The sequence below is a fragment of the Lactuca virosa genome, chromosome 1 (genome assembly GCF_052849685.1).
Source record: "Lactuca virosa cultivar CGN04683 chromosome 1, Lactuca_virosa_CGN04683_v6, whole genome shotgun sequence".
In the NCBI taxonomy this organism is placed as follows: domain Eukaryota; kingdom Viridiplantae; phylum Streptophyta; class Magnoliopsida; order Asterales; family Asteraceae; genus Lactuca; species Lactuca virosa.
The window spans coordinates 35074482-35092073 of NC_136426.1; the positions used below are offsets into that span (position 1 = coordinate 35074482).

Below are 17592 nucleotides of genomic sequence, written 5' to 3' on the forward strand. Positions count from 1 at the left end.
AAACCAAAATCGCAAACAAATAGATGACGCCTCCCTCCCCGATGATTTATCGGGTGCGAGTTCCCCACCTACATCGATTCAGTCTCGGTGGATACTTCTGATTTTTTCCATTTTAGATTTATTATTGGCTGCAAATTCAATAATCCCAACTATGCTCAAGGATCTCTTTAATCTGTTACACATAAGAGAGAGTTATGTTCATTGGAAACTCATTCGATCACCTCTTCAGTGGCATCCTAACGCTAAAGCTTCATCTCTATTAAAGTGAGTAATCTTATGGCGCCATAAAAATTAGATCTTTAGGAAGCGTTGATTATGTGGTGACTTATTTCATCCATCTTCTTTATCCATAACCTTTTTCCTATTTAGAAAGCCATCAGGTATCGAATGCCTCACAAAAGAAACACAATAAGAGGTAGAGAGACGATGGTTTGGGTGTGGATCAAAATCAATTTGTTCTAAATTTGTGTGTCAAAATCGATTTTGTTCAAGATTCTTGAACACATACATGTTAAAGAAATTATGAACACATACATGTTGAATAATCCCTTTGGAAACTATGAAGAAATCAATTTAGGGTTCCATATTAATAGGATAGAATCGACTTTGTTCCTTATTCTTGAACACACATACACACACATGTTATAGATTCTTGAACATACATACATATATTGAAGAAATCAATTTAGGGTTCTAATTTCTAATTTTCATAAGTAAACATTCAGATTTTCAATGGAAGAAAGAAACACACACACACACAGGAAGAGAGAGAGGATGTATGGGCCCTCTTTTATTTTTTTTAATTATTAAAATATTAAAGAATATAAAAATAAAAATAAAAGAGTATAATAGTCATTTTAATTTTCGAAAGAACCAAAATCACATACAAACATAGTCCAAACGACCACTAATCCAAAAAAATTATGGTTTTGATTAAAACCCCCCAAAAAAATGCATAGTACATGTGCCAATTTTTTTAGTTTTGTCCACATATAAACATATTTTATGTCATTTAAAAAATATAAAATTGCAAAAATGGTCCCTGTGGTATGCATTTTTTTGGGGTTTTGTTCCAAACCCTGATTTTTTTGGCTTTGTGATCCTTTTGGCCACGTTTGTACGTAGATTTGGTCCCTCGTAAAATTGAAATGACTAAATTGTCCTTATTAATTTATTTTCCATTTTCTTTTTTATAATTATTTTTATATATTAAATAAAGATATTCTCTCTCTCTCACTCTCACACTCTCACCAGACCAACTCCCCCCCCCCCTCACCTTCTTCATTTACAATCAAGAACACCCCGTCGGAGGTGGAGCTGTTTTCTGGCCACCAAGAAACACCGCTGCCACCATCCATCTTTCCACCTCTTTGAATCATATTTTAACCCCAAATTAAAACTCGAAGGAATGGTGGGTCGCAGGTCTGGGATTCAAAAAAAATCGAGACCCACCGTAGGTCTCTTGGTCTCGACTGGGCATACCGATGATGGAGAATACAAGAAAGGGGTGGCGATGGATAACCAACGGTAGTTGGCGGCGGTGGCGGACTGCAGCGACGGTGGAAGGGCAGCGACAATGATGGGTGTCTGCGGATGGTGGCTGTGGGTGACCTTGTTGCTTCGTATCTATTGGTGGATGCTCGACAAGGGACCAAGAGGAAGAAGCAACGACGATGGCGTTTGGTGGTGGTGGTTTACGACAGGATGGAGGCGGAGGGACAGCCACCGTCGGTTGTGGTGGTCCTCTTCCCTGGTGAAGTGAGAAACGGGGTAGAGTGCTGAGGGGAGGTGATGATGGGTGGTGCCTGACAGCCTTCTCCGGTCAGTGGCATAAAAGGGAGAACCACGGTGGTTCTCGGTGGTTACACAACAGCATCACCAACCTTGGTGGTGGTGTTTCTCGGTAGTGCAAGAAGAGGTTGCAGGTGGTGGAGGAAAGAGCTTCGGCAGAAACAATGGGGTGAGGATGGTGGTTTCCGATGGGGAAGGAGGTGGTGGCAGTGGTGATGCTATGGTGGAGTAATGGTGGTTAAAGGTGGAGAAAAAGGGAGGAGGGTAAGGGAGGTTTTATGGATTTTTTGAAGAAGAGAGAGAGAGAGAGAGAGAGAGAGAGAGAGAGAGAGGTCCCATAATTTTTATTAATAAAACATTATATTAAATAGAAAAAAACATAGAAAATGTATCAGAAGGGTATTTTGTATTTTTAATTTTACGAGGGACCAAAACCACAAACAAATAAGCTTAAAAGGACCGCCAATCCAAAAAAATCGAGGCTTGGACCAAATTTCAGAAAAAATGCATACCACAGGGACCATTTTTGCACTTTTATCTTCAAAATGCATCATATGTATGTAAAATAGTTAGAAGACATATTTATTGGTACAAAATGTTTGCAAAAGAATATATAAATACCATGAAACCGTAAAAAGAATTTAATAAAAGGAAATATTTTAGTTATTTTGGAAAATAACTAAATGACATTTGAAAATTAGAAAAGCTATAAAAGGATCAGTGTTTTTGTGAAAATAACAATAATTTCGCCAATGGTGGTATCTAGACCAGCAACCAGTTTTGACCCACGATTTGACTTACAATTATCATACATAAGTCGTGGAAATATTAAAGTATTTTATATGAAAAAACATAACATTTAATAAAGGACAAGTAGACATTGATGATATATATATATATATATATATATATATATATATATATATATATATATATATATATATATATATATATATATATATATATATATATATACTTAGGTTATTCTATTTAAAATAATTATTGTGTTATTGTATGCATAAATATGAGCCAATAATTTTACTTAATTTAAGAAAGTGATTAATATATATTATTAAATTAAAGATAATTGAAAAATACCATCTAATTTCATTCTAAGGGTATTTTAGACAATTAAGATAAATTTAAAAAAGGAAAATTCCATATTTTTTGGGATAATTAACTCTCTTGATTTTAAAATTCTAATTTTTTTTAAGTACTTTAATTTTAATAATAACGTAATTTTTTTAATTAAACTCGATTTTATTCTGTTAGAATCATATTCTCTACGAATTTCAGGATAAATATTTCTATTAGAATGCTATTCTATGAGAATGCCAACACATACTAATAACACATTTTTGGATACAACTTCAAATTTTTCATTACATTCTTAAAAAAGTAAAAACTTTATATAATAGTCTATCACAATGAAATACTCACTAATAACAAATAAAAAATATGTATATTATTCGACCTGAATATTCTAGCAGAATATATTATTACATATACTCCTATCATTCTATTGTAGATTATACTATCAAAAGAATAACTCTTTCCTTGATCATCCATGAAATTAGACATTTAACGAAAATAACTGTCATGAATCAAATCATGTAAGAATAATATTCTCTGAGAATGCTTAGAATCACTTTCAAATTTGCGGTCCGTTCTTCAAGCATCAACTTCTGTCAAAACAAAACCAGATTGTAGTTTAGATTCCAACAGAATTGGAATTCATGATTCCATTCCAGGAGAATTGGAATTCATGATTCCATTCCAACAGATGCGGAATTATGTGCATCAACAGAATATGGCAATTTGCGAATAGGTTCACCATCTCCAATATCCACATCAAACACGTATTTACAAGTTTTTGTGGTACCAGTACAAAAGAATACAAAAAAAAAGTCAAAAGTCAAAAGGCTGACCATAATCATATTGTACTCCATCAAGAACTGGGCGCTTCATGCCATTGCCATCATCAGGCCCATCAATTACTTCCCCTATCTGAAATAGCAAAAAGAAAATGCTAATTAATGAGAACTCACACCTGATTGATGATTAGAATCCAAATCATTTAGTGCATTAAACATCATTCAGAATAACACCTTATCCCATGTTTGATTCTGCCTATTCCATGCATATGCAACACCATTGTCACCCTCATGGACAATAATTGTCTGTCCATCTTTGGTACCTGATCATCACATTTGAATTAAAAACCTTTTTTCCTAAATCTTTTAAAGAACAGTTGTTCCAAGATTATTGCATTTGCAAACAAATCTCAAAGATGCTGTTGTTAAAAGAATGATATATATCTATCTCAAAGATGAATCCAAAGAGTATTATTGCAGTTAATGAGACGAAGAAAATGATAAGCTACTCGAAGAGACAAAGACAACTTTGAATCCTCCAATAATTAATAACCCTAATTACCCAATTGAATATCATAGAATGCTCAAATAACAATAATAAAAAAATATTTTCATGTGGTGTGACGCTAATATTGATGGTACCTGGAACCTGCAAAGCTTCTAGACCAGGTAATTCCTCCAATTTCAACCCTCCAACTCGCTTCCTAACAAAAACAAAATCAAGATATGATTTATTAGCAAAACTTTAATGATACTATCTATTAAATCTTATATTTTTGATACAAAGGGCAAAACTGGAAAGATATCTTCGATCCATTCTTCTTTCCCCTTGATTGGACCGCCGATGACGAACAATGTAATAAGGAGGGGCTCACCAAAGATCGATTCCTACCCTCGTTCATAATCTCCAGCCACCGCCGGAACTTCCATCGACCGCAACTACTTCACCCTCCTTAATCTGTGGTTGGTAGAGATGAGATCAAGAAGGACTAGGGCAGACCATCGAAGATTGATGCCACCTTACCTCGCGAGCTGCTTCTGCTTATTTGTCGACGAAGATCCCGTCGATTGTCCCCATCGATCGACTGATCCCTTAGCTCGATCTAATGAGCGGTTGAAGAGGAATGGGTACATTCAGATTCAGAAACCGATTTCAATTATTGATGGGGATCGGTGGAAGTGGTGAGGCGTTGTTGTAAATCGAGGTGGTGTACGTCGATGGAAGTTTTTTTATGGTGGAATAGGGTTTTTTGATAGTGAACGGTCGTGTATATAAGAATGAGAAGAAATTAGGTCAAAGTCAAAATAACTAGCATAATTATAGGAAGTATTTGTGGAAGTTATTTATAAAATTACTTTATTACCCTTTTTTATTTATTTAATTATTTAATTTTGATTGGCCCATATTCATGCATACAATAACACAATAATTAGTTTAAACACCTAAACCTAGCACTCTCTCTCTCTCTCTCTCTCTCTCTCTATATATATATATATATATATATATATATATATATATATATATATATATATATATATATATATATATATATATGTTCAGGTTCATTTGAGACCATGCTAATTTTGTGAGACCGTGAGACCAAATCTAAAAATAATTTTAAAATGCAAAATAAAAAGAAAAATCCGAAAATTCCTTTTTTTAATTATTATTTTCGTCACTTTAATTACCTAAAAAAATAAATATATATATAAAAAATATAAAAATAAATTAAATTAAATTACCGTTTTTTTTAAAAATACGTGAAATATTTTAATAGAATATTACACTGTAAATATTCTAATGTGATTTTTAGAATGTTTGAATATTCTACTAGATTTGTCAGATATGTAGAATATTCTAATATTCTACTATAATATATAAAAAAAAATATTTTTTTTATTTTTTTTTGTATTTTTTTTATATTTTTTTTGGAAAATATAAATTCCGAAAATAATATTTGAAAAACAAATTCGAAAATTTTCAAATATTTTGCATTTTAAAAATGTTTTTTTATCTACCAAATGAGTGGCTAGGATTGCGTCTCACGGTCTCACAAAATTAGGTCGTCTCACATGAACATAACTATATATATATATATATATATATATATATATATATATATATATATATATATATATATATATATATATATATATATATATATATATATATATATATATATAGGAGTAGGATCAAATGAGAACACCAAAAAGGTTGAGAACGCGAGAACAGTTCTTGACCAATCAATTTATAAGGTAAATTAGTAATTTATATTTAATTGATCCCTGAATATCAGGTATCTGACCCACTTGTTTCACCTTTCTCTCTCCCCTATGTATACGTTTTCCCTCTCTGTTTCTTTAACCTAGCCGCCAACGCAAAGGGAGAATGCATTCTACAGCCTTCATCATCTTCTACCTAATTCATCAGGTCAAGCAACAAAGTCATCTTCAAGCGATTGTACATCACCGTGATCACCTTCCTCACAATCGAACACCATGGAACCCAAATCTATACAACTATTTTCTCTTATTCTTTCTTGAATACACCATTCCTCTTATCTCCTCTGGATCCGAAATAAACCCGAGAGGTCTATAGAATCCCAAAACTCAGAGCAATGTTAGTGATTCCCTTTTGAAGCAGCTCCTCCACCACTCTCTCCATCACCGCCTTCCCCAACCCAATCCCCTGAAAATTCGGATCCACCACCACATCCCAAATAATAGCATTGAATACGCCGTCGCCAGTGGCCCTAGCAAACGCCACCGGTCTCTTCGTCTTCTCATACTCCACCCACAACAACGAATCTGTATGCTCCAGTGCCACTTTTATCTTGTCGGTGTCACGTTTTGGGAAACCGACGGCGACGAAAACGGAGTTTAAGTGGTCGAGGTTCAGGCCGTTGATTGTGCGGCGGAAGATGAAACCCCGCGATTCCAGTTCTTGGTCGGAGATGGCATAACCGGAGGACGATGAAACCGCCGCGAAGGACAATTTGCGAGGGTGGTGGGTGATCGGAGGTCGGAGGCGGAGGGGTGATCGGAATGGAAGGGAGAAGTTCCCCTGAAGATTATAGCTAAATTCATATGATTATAGCTAAATTCATTTGTGATGAAATTATATTCATTAATGATTAGAGTTGTTTCTCTCTTTGTTGAATAGATGAGAATGTTCACTATTTTTTAGATGTAGTTTAATTATTTGTGATTAAATCTATATTTATTTGTGATTAAAGCTATACTCATTTGTGAATAAAAATGTAATCATTTGTGATTAAAGTTTTCATTTTGTGAGAATATGACGAATTCTTAGAAAAATTTTATTTCGAGTTGATGAAAAAAGACATTGGATTTCGTAAGGTTTTTTATTTGTAAATAAAAATGTATTAATTTATGATTGTAATTGTAGTTTATTTTTTTAAGTAAATAACTTTGGTTTTTTTTTTTTGTTGAAAAAAAAACTAATAAAAACCTGTTTATGTATTCCAATAACTTAAAAAGAAAAAAAATCAATTATTCTTTTTATTATTTTTTTTGCTTTTTTAGGTAAATATTATGATTGCTAGATTTTAGGAGTTTAGGATTTAATATTAATATTTTAAAATTTAATCTAAATACAAAAGTATTAATTTGATCTTGACTCTCTCTCTCTCTCTCTCTCTCTCTCTCTCTCTCTCTCTCTCTCTCTCTCTCTCTCTATATATATATATATATATATATATATATATATATATATATATATATATATATATGTATGAAATTTTTTTTGTCTATATTCATATAAATTTTTATAATTATGTTTATATCTTTATAAAACTTCAAATTACATATATATATCTTTATTAAACTTATAAACTCACACACACACACATATATATATATATATATATATATTCAAATACTTAATTTAATCATATTTAGTATATTTAAAAATTAAAAACCAAATATTTAAATTAGATTATAACTAAATTACTAAAATATTCATTTGAAATATCTCAATACTTGATCTCCTTAGTCACGACATTATTTTTTGTCACTTCATATTATGCCTAATCGATTAACAAAACTTGGTTATTGTATATTACTAATCGCTTGTTAAACAATAGATTTCATCTCCTACAATCGATTTAACAAACTTGTGATTATTCTCTTCTAAACAATTTTGTTATTTCTCTGATTCCTCAGATACATGTAAAATATGGAAAAACTAATGTAGCACCTCGTTTCTGGTACGTATTTAAATTCAAATATTTTGGTATTCTACTCTGGGACTCGGCGAGTTGGAGGCCTAACTCGTCGAGTAGACTCGACATTATGCGGGGGTTTTAGTGATCTACTCGACGAGTCGGGGGACCGACTCGACGAGTAGGAGCTGTTTGGACAAAACCCTAATATTTAGGGTTTGCACCCTATTTAAACACATTATCTCGTCCCAAACCAGCCTCCATCACCCCTCCCAACTCAGAGAAGCCCTAGATTGAAACCCTAACCTTGTTTGAGTGATCTTGAGCCATTTTTGTGTGTTTTGTGGTGGTTTGAAGTTTGAAGAAGAGAAGGAAGCTTGGAAGATCAAGAGAAGACTAGTAGATCCAGAGGCTTTGATTTATTTCCATCCCATTTAATGTAAAACGCTTCAACCTTGACTTCTCATTTGATAGATCTCCTCTAGGGCTTAGATCTTACCATTTTGGGGGATTTCTAAGGCCATATTCGGATTGAGTGTGTATCATGGAGTTACACTTCAGATCTTGAACCATTGAGGGTTCCCATGGCATAAAGATGCCAACTTTATGGCCATGGCAAGCCCATGCATCTTATAAACCCCCTTTTTATGGATTTTGGAGCCAAAAACCCCATGCATGGACATCAAGTTCGTAGCTTTACGTAGGAAATGGACCCTAGGAGGTCAGATCTATGGTTTTGATGCATTAAGATCCATTATAATCGACAGTATAGTTTTGGACTAGTAGGGACTCGGCGAGTCGCTTGGGTGACTCAGCGACTCGGGACGCATTTTTCCCCCAAACGTCTTCTGGAATTGGTTTTGGTTGAGTGGAAGGAACACTCAGCCTGTTAGGGGTTTGTTTTGGACCTGCAAATCATAGGACTCGGCGAGTGGATGAACAGACTCGGCGAGTTCAAGGCAATGTCCCAACTTCATGAAGACGGACTCGACGAGTTCAAGGAGAACTCGGCGAGTCATAGACTAGACTCATTCATTCGGATGAAGATGAACTCGACGAGTTCAAGGACGAACTCGACGATTCAGTTGAAGATGGTCCCGATGTTATGGTTGAAGGAGAACTCGTCGAGTAGAGTCGGGGTCTTAACATTTTGTAGAAGTGGGGACTCGACGAGTTGGTGGACCAACTCGGCGAGTCGAGTCAACTGGACGTTGACCTTGACCAAAGTTGACTTTGACCAGGGTTTGACCTTGACTTTGAATTGGATTTGGGTTGACCCTTGTAAAGGGGTTATGAGTATGTATTAGTAATCGAGAAAGGTTGTTGTGTAGGGATTGAGGAGTAGAGATGAGTTTATTCTCGTGCCGAGGACTGTACAGATACTACACGACATCGAGGTGAGTTACCTTCCAATAGTAGTGGGTCTACGGCCACAATGTCGGCCCACTAGTAGGAGTTGCCGATAGACGATTGTCTTTGTGATAATTATCTAGGTTTTCCACTACTGATATGTGTTATGTGTTAGCATGATATGATAATTATATGTTATGTTATTATGTGGTAGTGGTAGGGGTGAGATAGTCCCCAGTTTACCGGTTGAAAGATACCGAAGGGGAGGTTAGTTCCCAGTTACCGGTTGAAAGATACCGAATGGGAGGTTAATTCCCAGTTACCGGTTGAAAGATACCGAAGGGGGGCCCCGCTTCCAATTATGCCAGGCTGATACCGGTTGAAAGATACCGAGGAACAAGCATTAGGTGGTATGTGGTGTGATGGGGGAACTCACTAAGTTTTGTGCTTATAGTTTTCAGTTTTGGTTGCAGGTACCTCTTCGTCGAAGGGGAAGGAGCCGGCACGGTAGCAGTGCATCGTACACACATGATTTCCGCATTTTGAGATCCATGAGATTTGTACTCTGTCATTATTACTACTTTATGTTATGATTTTTGAGACATGCGATGACTTGAAATGATGATGATGTTGTTTGTCAGTAAATTGTTTTATAAGTATTATATTTAAAAACGAAAATTTTTGGTCTTGAAAATTGGGATGTTACAACCAATTTAATGCGGATGTCAATATTTTGTAAGGATGCAAGAAATAAATAAGCCAAGAATAGCAATATGGGAGAAGTGTAATATTGTAATGTTACAAGTTAATTTTAGTAATAACAAAAATCAATATAAAGATGGATGACATGAAACAATGGATAAATTGTTTTTATGCCCTCCTTTTGGTGCAATTTGGTTTGCTGGAAAAAGAATGGAGGTGAAGGGAGTCTATTATGATCTCCGTCTTTTCATTTATAATCTTCGTCTCTCTGTCTTCAACTCATAGGCAAAAAGGGATAGAGAAAAGTTATGCACCCACTAATTTTATGCCATAGAGTTGTCACCGAAGCTACCAAGTGTTTGGGTCGGTCCTAGTGCATGTGTCGAGCCTACTAAGTAGTTTATACAACTATAGTATGATTTGCGTTACAATGACTAAGAACTTGAACGAGCTAGAAATATATAGATATCATCTAGCCTATCCTAGATTATTATGCTTCATTTATGGAATCAATGACAAAGTTATCGATTAACACTTCTAAAAATATATATATATATATACGGGATAAAAGAAGAAATAAAGGATTTATTGTGTAAAATCAGAACATAAAATGATTTTGATGTACAAAATTAAAATATAAAATTGTTTTATTATACAAAAATAATACATAATAGTTTTTTCCCGCATTGAATGATAATAAGTTAGATTTTCTGAAGACACAAAAATTAGGTAACTAGGCGTCAATAATTTGTCAGTTACAAAGTTATAAAACCTCATTATAAATATGATCAGAAATAAAATAATTTTATTGTATATATTAATAACGTAATTGTTTTTTTTTTTTATAATTGGAAGATAGTAGTTTAGATTTTTTAAAGGTTTTTCCTGTATTAAAATGTAATTATTCAAACAATTTATTGATGTTTGTTCAACATTATCCTTTAGGTTATCATCCTTTGTTAATTTTATCCATTAAACTTTATTTTTAAATATGTTGTCTATGCATTACTAAATATATCACAATTAATTTTAAAATGCATATATTTTTTATTTATCATAATCCTTTAACAACTCAATTTTTATGACAATAACATTTTCATTTATATTAGCATCTTTTTATCTTTATTTTCTAATGTTTGACGCGTTACTAGATAAGAGAATTGACATATGTTGAACGTCCGTACGCTCACTTTTTCGGCGTTTCACATTTATGATTCCTACTTTGGACTTATAATTTTCATCCCCATTTTTATTCGGTTTATAGAACATTGAAGTATTTTGGGTAAAATTGATATTTTGTGATGATTTAAATCGGATCTATCAATTACAATGAACGATGTCGTTATGTTTTTACCTATTAAAATTTGGTGACTTATAAGCATTTGCATTTCTTACCAATCTTTGCTTATTATAGGGATGTAGTGAAATTTTGCTGGGTAAACTACAATAAAGTCCTTACATATTGGCCTCATAATCGATTTAGTCCCTATATATTTTTTTTATTCAATTAAGTCCCAAATACCGGTAATCGTATTCAATTTAACCCTTTGACCCGGTCAACAGGTCATCCAACTTTCAAAAATTACATTTTTGGCCCAGATTTCAAAATTATTACAATTTTGGTCCAAAATTTACACTTTTGGCCCAGATTTTAAATTTTGTTACAAATTTGGTCCAAACTTTACCCTTTTTGCCCAAATTTTAGAATTTTTTTATGAATTCATCCTAACTTTAGTTTTTTTTACAACTTTTTTTCTCAAAAAACTGTTTCTAATATGTTTTTTCCTTGTAAAATCATATTTATACAAAAAAAACATATTTTCACATAAAAATCTTATATTTTCTATATAAAAACTTTTTTTAAAAACTTTTTTTTATATGAAATATCTAGTTATAAAAATATATATTTATTAAGTATATAAATATATACAAATCTGTTTTTATAAAAAAATGTATACAAAAACTTATTTTACAAAAAAAAATGTATACAAACACCTATCACCTTTATATATATATATATATATATATATATATATATATATATATATATATATATATATATATATATATATATATATATATATATATATATATATATATATATATATATAGGTGTGTTTCTATATTTTTTTTATAAAATCGTGTTTGTTTATATTTTTTTTTATAAAAACGTGTTTGAATAATTTTTTATATAATACGTGTTTGTATACATTTTATAAAATCGTGTTTGTATACATTTTATAAAAACGTGTTTGAATAATTTTTTTATATAATACGTGTTTGTATATATTTTATAAAATCTTGTTTGTATATATTTTATAAAATGTATACAAACACGTATTATATAAAAAATTATTCAAACACGTTTTTATAAAAAAACGTAAACAACCACGATTTTATAAAAAAAATATAGATAAAATAGATGTTTGTATACATTTTTTTTTTGTAAAATACGTTTTTGTATACATTTTTTTTATAAAAACGGATTTGTATATATTTATATACTTAATAAATACCTATTTTTATAACTAGATATTTCATATACAAAAAAAATTTTAAAAAAAGTTTTTATATAGAAAATATAAGATTTTTATGTGAAAATACGTTTTTTTTTTGTATAAATATGATTTTATAAAGAAAAAACATATTAGAAACAATTCTTTGAGAAAAAAAGTTGTAAAAAAAACTAAAGTTAGGATGAATTCATAATAAAATTGTAAAATTTGGGCAAAAAGGGTAAAGTTTGGACTAAATTTGTAACAAAATTTAAAATCTGGACCAAAAGTGTAAATTTTGGACCAAATTTGTAATAAATTTTGAAATATGGGCCAAAAATGTAATTTTTGAAAGTTGGATGACCCGTTGACCGGGTCAAAGGGTTAAATTGAATACGATTACCGGTATTTAGGACTTAATTGAATAAAAAAAATATATAGGGACTAAATCGATTATGAGGCCAATATATAGGGACTTTATTGCAGTTTTCCCTATTTTTGCCTCTAAAATTATTTCTAAATCATAACCATTTACTACAATTCTTGAGTATTTTCTTAATGCATAAAGTACAAGTAATAATGTAGCCCAAGCCTAATGGAGAAATGTTTCGCATTCGATCGGTAATAATTTATCAATGAAAACTACCGTCGGTAAATCAAATGATTGAAAGGTGGTGTTCACGGGCGGTAATATGCTCCACGTTTACATATCGCCGGTAATATCATTACTACACCCCACGACCTTAAAACGAAGGAAAGAAAAAAAAACCATATATCAACAAATGGTCAATATTTTTAATATATGTTAAAAGATATCACTTGCCTTGTGAATTAAAGGAATCTATCTTTTGGGAAAAAAATCGTAAAACTCTCATAAAATGCATTAAATTCACAGAAATGGTTTATATAAATCTTCTAAACCACCATCCTAAATGTTTCGTGAAGTGACCACGAAAGTTATTACTTTATTTCACGAATTCAGATCATAAATTAAGACCCAACTTAAACAAAATTTCAAAACATTCCTATCTTATTTATCTAAGAAGTTTAATTACAAACTAGAAGGTGAATCCGAGCTCCCAAAAAAAAATAGATTGCTAATTAGATAAAATAGAAAAAACAAGAGAACATCTTAGATGATGGGTCACTATCTCCCCGGCTCCCCCCTCCTAATGTGAGGGAGTGAAATCAAAATTGTTTACGAAAATACCAATATTGATTAAGAAAAAAAAATTAAGAAAAATAAAAATGAATTAAGTAAAAAATTATTGTTTACGAAAACACGTACATGATTGCAAGAAGTTGAAGTACGCGTATTTTATATCAAACTACATATCATAACTTGTGAAAAGAAAAAAAATCGTTATTAAATTAAATTAAGTTAAATTATTACGCAATAAAATAATTATAATTATATATATTGAAAGTTTGTGAAGTAAAAGTACAATAATTTACTGGAATGGTGAGTCCTTGATTATTGGGTGTCTCTCTAACATGATGAAACCACATACTCGGCCTACAAAACCACCAAATTCAATAATCAGAAATATTCACAAAGGGATAATGACTTAAAAGGGTAATATATTTTTCGATTTGTACACATTTGGTCGTTGAGTTTTTTTTTCGTCCATATTTACCCCTTCAACTTGTTAAACTGTACACATTCAGTCCTTATGAGCGGTTACTTCAGGTTAGCCGGTAAAAATGACTTAATAGGGTAATATATTTCTCATTTTGTACACATTTAGTCCTTAATACTTTTGTACCCATTTAGTCCTTAATATTTTTTTGTTTCAAAATAAGTTATTTTTGTTTTTATACTCATTCAGTACTTATGAATGATTTCTTTAGGTTTTTCTCACGTCATCTCACGTGAGACAATCATTGATGAAGTGTGTAGGGTTGTTGATGTTTATGTGTAATGTCTCATTTTCACAATAAAAAATTTTCATTTTTAAATAATGCAAAACTCCCTAATTATAAATCCATTATTAAGAAAAAAACGTTTATTCCAAAATACATTTATCGAAAATCAGAATAATATACGAAATGTGGAATCCTCAATACTGTTGATGAGTGTGTACTGGCATGCCTTCGCCTTCCACGATCAACGATAGAACCTGAAAACATAAACAACTGGGTAAGCACAAAGTTTAGTGAGTTTTCCCCAAAATACGCGATACAACAAACGTATTATCATGCATAACGGGCCAACACTCATCAGATTGGAATACCTTGGCCCAATCAGTCATTGGACTGGAATACCAACATGTAACAGGTCCAATCAGTCATCAGACTGGAATACCCAGGGTTTGTCGGCATGCCGCCTTAACCCAACTGCTCTTCTCGAGCATCCGTACCTATGGCTTACAGCTGGCCCGCACTACAGCATATAGTAGTCCCACCTCAACCTATCCCACCACCATATGGCCATCCCACGTAAGATGTTGTGAGAAATACCTAAAGAAATCATTTATATGTACTGAATGAGTACAAAAACAAAAATGACTTATTTTGCAACAAAAAAATATTAATGACTAAATGTGTACAAAAATATTAAGGACTAAATGTGTACAAAGTGAGAAATATATTACCCTATTAAGTCATTTTTACCGGCTAACCTAGAGTAGCCGGTCATAAGAACTAAATGTGTACAGTTTAACAAGTCTAAGGGGTAAATGTGGACGAAAAAAAAATCAGTGACTAAATTTGTACAAATCAAAAAATATATTACAATTTTAAGTCATTATCCCTATTCACAAACGATCTAAATGCAAGTAAAAGCAACCTACTTTTATCTATTAGTTTTGTATGTAATCTTACTTTCATTTATTTTTATTACAAGAACATTATTCTTATTAAGGCATTGAGCTTTGAAAAATATACTCAATGAAAATTGTTTTTTATTTGGATAATATTTTGCTATAATTAAATAGATTTAACCCTAAAAAACTTAAGAGTTTTTTCTTAAAAAAAACTAATTTTTTGGGAATAAGATATAAACCAAATCAACCCATTTAATCTTACAAAAAAATAATAAATAAATAAATAAATAAAACAACATTTCTATTTTTGGGTTGTCTTGAAAAAGGTGTCATCGTTTTGTTTTTTTTTTTTGTTTTTTTTGGAAAGATCCATTAGTGAATTTAGTTATTTATTAGCAATTTTTACAATATATTAATGATGGTAACTTCTACCTCTAAGAAAAAAGATAAATCTCATCAATATATTGAAAGGGAAGTGATTTGTACACAACATTTTTTATTCATACACCATAATTTATGCTTTAGATCGGTTGTACAATATGCATAAAAAACATATCATTGTTGTATATGGATAAAAATGTTGTGTACAAATCACTTCTCATATTAAAACGATTGACTGTGCGACGTTAGGATGTTGGGATTCCAAGCCAAGATATGCGTTGAATAATACATAGGATGTACTAAAAACATAGCTATTTATTCATTAAGTAAAAAATATTACATAATGGTACAAGTAGGTTACGAAAGCAAAGTACAATAGCAAAGCACGTAAGTTCCAGGCTGCATCACCGGGGTTATCTCCTCCTTCAAACGAGTTCATTCTCCTAAAAATACATGTGGTTTGAGAGGTCAACATCATGTTGGTGAGTCCACAGGTTTTAATGTTATAAAACGTATGTGGGTATTTTAGTTGTTTTGTTTATCCTAAAATCACTTCCTTGAGTTTGTGATTACTATCACTACTTCCATAGGTAGGTTCCTAGTGGCACTCTAAGATAGTTAGGTGTTGGTTGACCTAAACTCATTTCCTCAAGTTTGTGTGTACTATCACTACTTAATTGGATTAGTTCCTAGTAATAGTTTATGATAGCTAGTTTTAGTTTAACAAAGTTATGATGAGTTCATATAATCGAGCTATGACTGTTGATCCCGAGAATCCACGACCACTACTAGAAAATACCCTTTAATGACACGCATCGCGTGTCATAAAAGGTTACAAATGACACAAAAATGTGTGTCAAGAAAGGTCATGTCATAAAGGAAGACGACACGCATTTGCGTGTCGTAACCTTACAACGCGCATTTACGACACATAATGCGTATCATTAAAGCCCCTGTAAAGAAAGGTCATGCCGTAAATGAAGATGACACACATTTTTTTGTATCGTAATTTTAAATGTTAAAAAAAATTATTTATAGATTTAATAATTTCCAAATTAAATTTGCATTTAATGTCTCATAATAGAAAATAAAATAGCATATACAAAAAATACAATTCATTGCACAATAGTTATTGTCATACAAATAATCGTTTCAATAGTAGACAAATGTAATACATCAAATATGAAAGAGATGAAAGTCATCAACAAATAATAGTCGAACTACAAGAACTTGTTGCCCACCTTCACAGCATCTGAGCTACTTTGCTTGACACTATGCATATCAACAAGACCTGCAAATTTGAATAATGCAACCATTAGATTCATATAAACCAACAAATCACAATAAATTTATTGGGATTTCGTAAAGAGCAACTAAAACCAACTTTTAAGCTTCAACTAATACAAACTTTTTTTCTGATCGTAGGTGTATATTATGTAAAGAGCAATGAAACGAAACCAGAAATGGAAATGAGTCTTGTTTCTATCACCAACACCAAGCTTCTTTTAACAGACTGCACATGAAAAATAAAATACTAATAAAAAGAAAAAAAGAAAGTAGATTGTTATTACTTATTACCATGACATGAGAAAAGTGAATATCAACAATGGGTAAGCAAACTAGTTTTCTCAAGAGTATACAAAATCCCTGAAATAATGTTAAAAACTTGTAAATTCCTAAAATAAAGTTAAAAACTTGTAAATCAACTTTGATAAAGTTAAAAACTGCAACATGAGTGTAGCCTTGCCATGGTTTCATCTTTAAGGTTGTTCTTGATCGATCCCCAGAATAAAGTTAAAAACTTGTAAATCAGAAAGTATAAAAGTGTTTACAAATCATGAAGCAAAGCCAACCCCAAGGGTAAATTGGTCATGTCATCTGGGTAAAGAAGAGAGGCATAGGAACACCACCAGATGGGTCCTTTTCTTTTTACATGTTTCATCATATTATATTAGCCAAAAAATACCAATAAGTGAAAAAGAAACATATCCTACATTACAATATTGCTTCTTTCATGTGCCTTTTTCAATGGCAGTGACACACAAAATAC

General features: G+C 31.8%; 1 long non-coding RNA gene and 1 pseudogene across 1 annotated transcript; both read right to left on the reverse strand.

Annotated features, from left to right (window-relative positions):
• Nucleotides 1-3719: 3719 nt before the first annotated feature.
• Nucleotides 3720-4371, reverse strand: LOC145104340 (uncharacterized). Its single transcript, XR_013707065.1, has 3 exons — nucleotides 4308-4371; nucleotides 3900-3988; nucleotides 3720-3798 (listed from the first exon to the last, which is right to left on the reverse strand). It is a non-coding gene; the product is annotated as an uncharacterized LOC145104340 (long non-coding RNA).
• A 1814-nt stretch (nucleotides 4372-6185) lies between these two features.
• LOC145112823 (GCN5-related N-acetyltransferase 1, chloroplastic-like) lies at nucleotides 6186-17300 on the reverse strand (annotated as a pseudogene).
• Nucleotides 17301-17592: the final 292 nt, after the last annotated feature.